This window comes from Anarrhichthys ocellatus, unplaced genomic scaffold, assembly GCF_004355925.1.
Source record: "Anarrhichthys ocellatus isolate YVR2014 unplaced genomic scaffold, GSC_Weel_1.0 scaffold24, whole genome shotgun sequence".
Lineage (NCBI taxonomy): Eukaryota > Metazoa > Chordata > Actinopteri > Perciformes > Anarhichadidae > Anarrhichthys > Anarrhichthys ocellatus.
Genome location: NW_022280054.1, coordinates 10,090,357 through 10,096,793, shown reverse-complemented (window position 1 = coordinate 10,096,793; position 6,437 = coordinate 10,090,357). Strand labels below are relative to the sequence as shown.

The 6,437-nt window shown below is 41.7% G+C and overlaps 1 protein-coding gene across 2 annotated transcripts in view; it reads right to left on the bottom strand.

Annotated features, from left to right (window-relative positions):
* The window catches only part of lsamp (limbic system associated membrane protein), a 503,490-nt gene that overhangs the window by 65,317 nt on the left and 431,736 nt on the right, over positions 1–6,437 (bottom strand). The window lies entirely within an intron of this gene.

Below are 6,437 nucleotides of genomic sequence, written 5' to 3'. Positions count from 1 at the left end.
GGGGGCAGAGATATTGCCAATCAGACCAACAAACAGACAGCGAGAGAAAAAGAACACATGCCCCAGATTAAAGCAACACCAAGAATAGAGAGAGCGGAAACGTAAACTATGGGATAGAAAGCTGCATACTAAATCAAAGTCAGGTCATTCCTTTATAGGTCTCAGAGCACTTTCTTGCCCCAGATATTCTCTACGAAGCAGGTTAAATGTATTTCCGGTAGGGTCTAAGTTTATCCCCTTGGACCGGGCTTAACAGAACAAAGCATTCATTGAAATATCTGGTGCAACGCCGTGGAATTCACCTTTCACCTTTCTATATGACGAGAGGAAGGCAACGGAAGGTAAATTCATCCAATTCGCCAATTAACACTTTAACATGAAAGACTGTCGGTAAGTAAGCAAGCTGTTAAATCATGTGGAATCACAGAAAGACAAACATGAGACTTTCAAGGTGGATGTATCGTACTGTTGTGGCATGCATCTGTGCTTGTTTATGTCACCCCCTGCGTTGTGTAAATTGACAGTAGAAAGGTAAACTCTTTGTGAGGCCTTTGCAAATTGGTGTTGACACAAGTGGCAAACAGTTCACATTAATTATTGTGATTTCAAAAGGCAGGTGCAAAGTGTTTGAAGCTTGTTTCGTGAATTTTCCTTTGCACGTTTAATGAAGCATTTAAAGACAGGAATGATGACGGTGCTACGTCGAGGGTGATGAACCGTCTCCTTTCCGTCTCCTTCAAATTAATAGTGATTTTAAACAAAGCCGTTATAAACAGGAAGAATACATCTAGTGGGCACCACAGAGCAGCCCAGTTTGAAAAGGAAATAGACCTCTGTCCTGTAAAACGCTCTCTCCATACTTTTAATAACTCTGTAAGCTGAAGCACACAGTTCAACGACTCAGAAGGTCTTTCGTTCCAGCAGCAGTTCGATTATTTAATGAACACCTTTAGATTTGGTTTTTAAGTTTCATATGGCATTTTCTGGTGTTATTTTTTCTTTGTAATGTTTTGTAGTGTTTTTTGTCTGTTGTGCACTGTGGACTGTCTATTCTTGTCGATTCTAAATCTAATCCAATCTAACAATCATTTGTTCTAATAATCTGCCCAGATCTATGCATAATTCAATGCTTTATGTACTTATTTATCTAATGCTGACTCTACAAGCAACTCTTTAACATTACCATTTGGGAGAATCAGATTGCTGGTAGACATGTTGACTCTCTCCTTTCCAATCACCAGCCCCAGAGGGGTCGTGGTCCGGTGTCTCTTTGTCTGTCTCTTTCTGTCTATGCCTGAGATCCACGTTAGATTGAATGGCTGTTTAACTTCTTCCAAGACCTGCCATCAGTCACTACAATCCCTTCCAACATAGAAAGTCATCACACCATCCCTAAAGGGAAACCCTGGATCCAATCCCTGTAGGGAGATCCCTGGTGATGTAATAGCATCAGAAGAGACTTGGAGTAACCTTTGTTGCTCTGTTGATTTATCTTCTCTGCTTCAAAGCCCCCTAACAGCCACAAATCCTCATATAATTCTCCCATCATGAAGCCCCTCCATCTTGGTTGGCATGCATTAGTGCTTAGAGCAAGCCATTAATCAGGGCAGGAATGATTGTTTTGAGACTTAGCCAGCAGACCTAGCGGGGGGAAATTATTCATCAAAAATGGTTACAAACAACTCAGGAATTTGCTTGATTCAAATTTGCTTGGCACAGGTGCGATTTCGCCCCTGAGGCTTTGCGAGTGCCATGACAGTTACATTTGTGTGTGTGTGTGTGTTACGTTTTTCGAAGTTTCTGAAGCCGCTCCAAGTAGATGTTGTGCTTGGGTCTGCTGTGAAGTAGAAGGCTTCTCTGCAGCAACTGTCGCGCGGGCAAGTAGAGGAGGGCAAAGGCATAACGTGCATCGCTGGAAACCGACATCTAACTGCTGATCACAGTTCACGCTATACGTGTAAGCGGCACACGAGCCACGACCCTTCGCCTGCAGCCCATCCATCCTCATTTCAAAAGTCAGCATGACAACTCCTCCACAGTTTCCCCTTTCCTTCCTCTGTGTTGTGTCTTTAAGCAGGCTTGGAGTGTGAGGGAGAAGTGGTTGGATTTAATGAGCGTGTGACAGATGGTGCCTCATTGAGGCATAGGCAGGAGGATCTATGGCAAGGCCAAGGTGCTGCTATTAAATCTCAGGAGATGTACTGTGCTTCCTCACTCTGTCATATCGTCCATTTTCCCCCCCACCCCCGTCTCTTTCTGCTGTTTTGTACCTTCTCTTGTCTCTCCGTCTTTGCCCTTCCCTCTCCGTCTCCCCCAATCATTCTTGCTCCATCCGTCCTTTTAATCTTTACCTCTCCCCTTGCCATTCTTTGCTCATTCTCCTTCTCCTCCACCTCTCAATACTCCCCCACACTGCCGTGGTCTGACCGTACAGCACAGTTGCTAGTCAGTGCAGGTAGAGGGTGGACAATATCACCGCAACACTAAAACAAAAATACTGCTGTATCCTTTGTGAATCCTACAATATCAAATTATTGTTGGAAGTGCACCTAGGAAATGTTTTTCAAAGGCTTGTATTGCATCGCATGAGGATATCCCTGCATCTGTGTTTATGCCTATGAATCTGTGCTGTCTTGTGTTGACGAAAGTGTATAAGTATAGGGGAGCGACATATTATTCCTGATGTAAGCCGCATGCCTCTTACAGCTGCAAATTATGCTCATTACTCCACAATTACTGGCTGCAGAGTGTAGACCTTTCCCGCCCGTAGCTGTATTTGCGCTGCGTTCCCTTCTTGATGCACAACCTGCTCTCATTATTACAGGATGTCAACAATTTCTCCACTCTGCACATTTACTTCTTATGTGATCCATTACTTTGTTCTGCTTTGGTGCATTACGGGCAGAAAGGGGTGAAGTTCGATGATGCAGTAGCACTGAATGAGAGCAGAGGCAAGAGGGAGGGGGGGGGGGAATTTTAGAGAGTCTGCTGAAATACTCCAAACCTAGCTGCCTCTTCTTAGGCTCTGAGAAGAAATGCAGCATCATAAATTTTGTCTGAAATGAAATAGGCTTATTTGAATTTGTTGGCCCAGCACACTATTTATGTGTTTTGGGAAAGCTACTGATAATGTACAAAGTAGAAGTACAGGGACCGGCACTACATCTCAACAACATAAGATTCCACTGGAATCCAATAGAGCTTTAGCAAAGCCCCCGGAAGTCACACAAAGATGAGTTAGGAGCTCTGCTTCCTATTCTTACTCATAGTCTTTTGTTATCTCATGAGGTAAAACTTTCAACTGAAGATGTGTCAATACTTATGGTGTGAATCAGATCTTTGGGCACAGGTTGTTTCCTCATAATTTCCTGTTTGAGAATTGGCTTTTATACCCTTTGCCACACTAATCAGCATTTCTCCCTCGTGGGCTAATCTTTGAAAGCACAGCCTTTTTTATGTGGGGTTGTGAGGGACGCCGGTCAATGCAATGAACAACATTGCGGTTGGGCTTCAAAGGTTAGCCAGCACTGGTACGGCGGTCGGCATATCAAATACATGACTGACAGGTGTCATGTCAATTAAGAAAGGCCAGAAAGGTCATTTGTGGTTTGTTGCCAGGCATGGAATAGCAAATCTACATGCCGCTGCATCAGGGGACCCTGAAAGGTTAACAGCTCTTCTTCATATATTAGAAATATTAGAAAAACGCGAGGACATTACCACCTCCTACAGCCGCGGCAGCTCTCACATGGAATTTCAATGTACGCGTAGACAAGTAAAATCAACAATGAACGTGTTTGATGAAACCACTGGAAATGATGGAAAATAGACAAAATGTGACAGATATGAAATGGGACATGACATAGAGCAGTATACAACATGGTACATATCTGCATGCAAGATACACCAACTGTTTCGATGAGGGCTCTGGTGTGATTGTATCCACCGCTACTATTGTTATTTTTATTACTGCTTTTTCTATCATTGTTATAGATGTTGTGCTGTTATTGTTGTTGCTCTCTCTGTCTCTTTCTCTCTCTCTCTGTCTGTCTATTTCAACCCAACCGGTAGAGGCAGATGGCCGACGACCCAGAGGCCAGTTCTTCACAATGTTTCTAACCTTTTTTCTATTCTCGCCACTGGTCGCCCCAGTGTTAGCTCATGAGAGAATGTTTGGTTTCTGTAAGCACAGAGCACGGTCTAGACCTGCTCTGCATGATAAGTGTGATGCTATACAAATTAATTTGAAATGAAAATGAAAAGCCTGTCAGAAGCTTTGCAATCCATCCTTAAACTGCAGTATGTTTTTCTTTTTGGAGACTTATGTAAAATAAATCCATAACGATGAATCCAACACTGAATGTTTTTCTCTGATTATTTATCCATTTTTCCCTTTTGAAAACAGAGCTGCATTCCATATCGCATACTTTCTTTTTACTTTTACATGCTGCAGCTTCCCTTAGAAACTCATACAAGATTTTATATGGTAATAATGCACAATATGGAAACTGCAGGCTATATGACCACCGTGGCAGCCTGACAAATTGTCTCAGACATCCCAGAAATTGGTGGTGAGTCTGTTGAATTATTAAATGTTGTACTTCTGATTTTTCACACAGAATTGTGTTAGGGCATTACACTACATACCTGAGTTTTTACAGTTTACTATTGGGTTACTTTTATTAAAAGAAACTTGGCTTCAAATCCAAGTATTCATCCCTAAATTTGACATCCATGACTCGATCAAAAACTCTTAGCTAATCTGCTTAATCAGTCCTGTGAGGATGTGACTTGATCAGATTTGACTAACATTGACAAAACAACCCAACTATTATCATTACAATATACTATTTCGTATTTGAATATAGATTTAGTAGATGCATACACTAGAATATAAATATGAATAGAATACATCTTAACCCACTTCTGAACACCTGAATGTGTGCTTGTTTGCATTTCGGTGCTGTCAAGATAACACGCTGTACGAGCCACAGGGAACAATCATGGAGCTGAGCTGTGAGTGCGCTTTGTTCATTTAGTTGCATCGTTTACATAAAATTGTAGAAGAAGAGGGGACCGAACTCCTGTAGTCACAGCATCAATTGATGATGTAGCCATAGCAACAGTAGAACATGTAAGTGGTAAATGGTCTTGCATTTACAGCCTTTCTAGTCTTCCGACCACTTTAAACAGTATGTTAAAATTCGGAGCAATTTGGGGGTTGGACGCTTGCGGACTGGGGATCAAACAGCCGACGTTCCCCTTAGAGGACGACCCGCTGTATCTTCTGAGCCAACTATAACACGTCACAATCCCAACGTACAGTTATATTATTATTATTTTCCTTTCCTTGGGGTTTGCTATTGCAGGGTCTTTCACAGCACTTAGCACCAAGGATAACTCATCGCTTCAAGTGGTCCCCCGAGTCTGCACAAGGCTGATTAATTAAAAAGCCAATGCATGCCACACGAGGCTAAGGTTTAAAAGGATTGTGACTCTGTCAGATCGGGAATTTCTTTTCTATAAATTATCTTTAATTGTTCACTTTATGCTGAGTTGGCATCTGTGTTTTGATCAAAGGACAAGTAGACATGTGAGCCTAATGGGCTTTGGCATGTAGATGTTGATCTCAGTATCCCCTGTGCCCGAACACAATCTTTCACAACGAGGAGGCTATTACAGTACGCTTAAGGCTTTTACAGTGTGATCTCATCCGGAGCACAATGCATGATGATAAGCATAAATCCATTGGTTGATTCATTAATGTATTCATGCGACACAGCCTTAGAAGCGCTATAACATTCTGCTGTCAAACTCATTGCTGCAAAATAATGATACTTCAAGACCATAATTCAGACTCAGTTGGGGGCATGAATGAATGTAAATTCATTATTATCTTATTATTTGTCATAAATTACTGTTTAATTGCATAGCAGATGCCTAAGAGATAGACAAGCATGAAAAGATGTTTAGCTCCTTGTCACTTTTCTGTAAATGCACTAATGCAACAGACCTTAGATCACACAGAGAGACAACTTGTATAATAAATCGCTTTAAGACTGATAAGACTGTATTGGGAAATACTGTAACAACTGGAATTACAGGTCAAATTAAATATTGTTGCTCTAACATCCCTACATTAAACTACAGGTCATATCTAATAGGCCAAACGCAGGGAATGTGCATACATCATTTCAGAATTTGTACTTAATACTTAGGTTTTGGACTCCATAATATAGTCCTATTCACTTACAGGCATGTGACGTAACAGTATGTCGAGACATTACTTTCAACAGTCACAATGAACGAATAATAGTTTTCCCTTGAGTGCCCACAATTGAAGCCTTTTGTCAAAACTTGGCAGTAACACTTTCTTAGTAAAGGAGGGTGGCGAGAGAGAGAGAGAGAGAGAGAGAGAGAGAGAGAGAGAGAGAGAG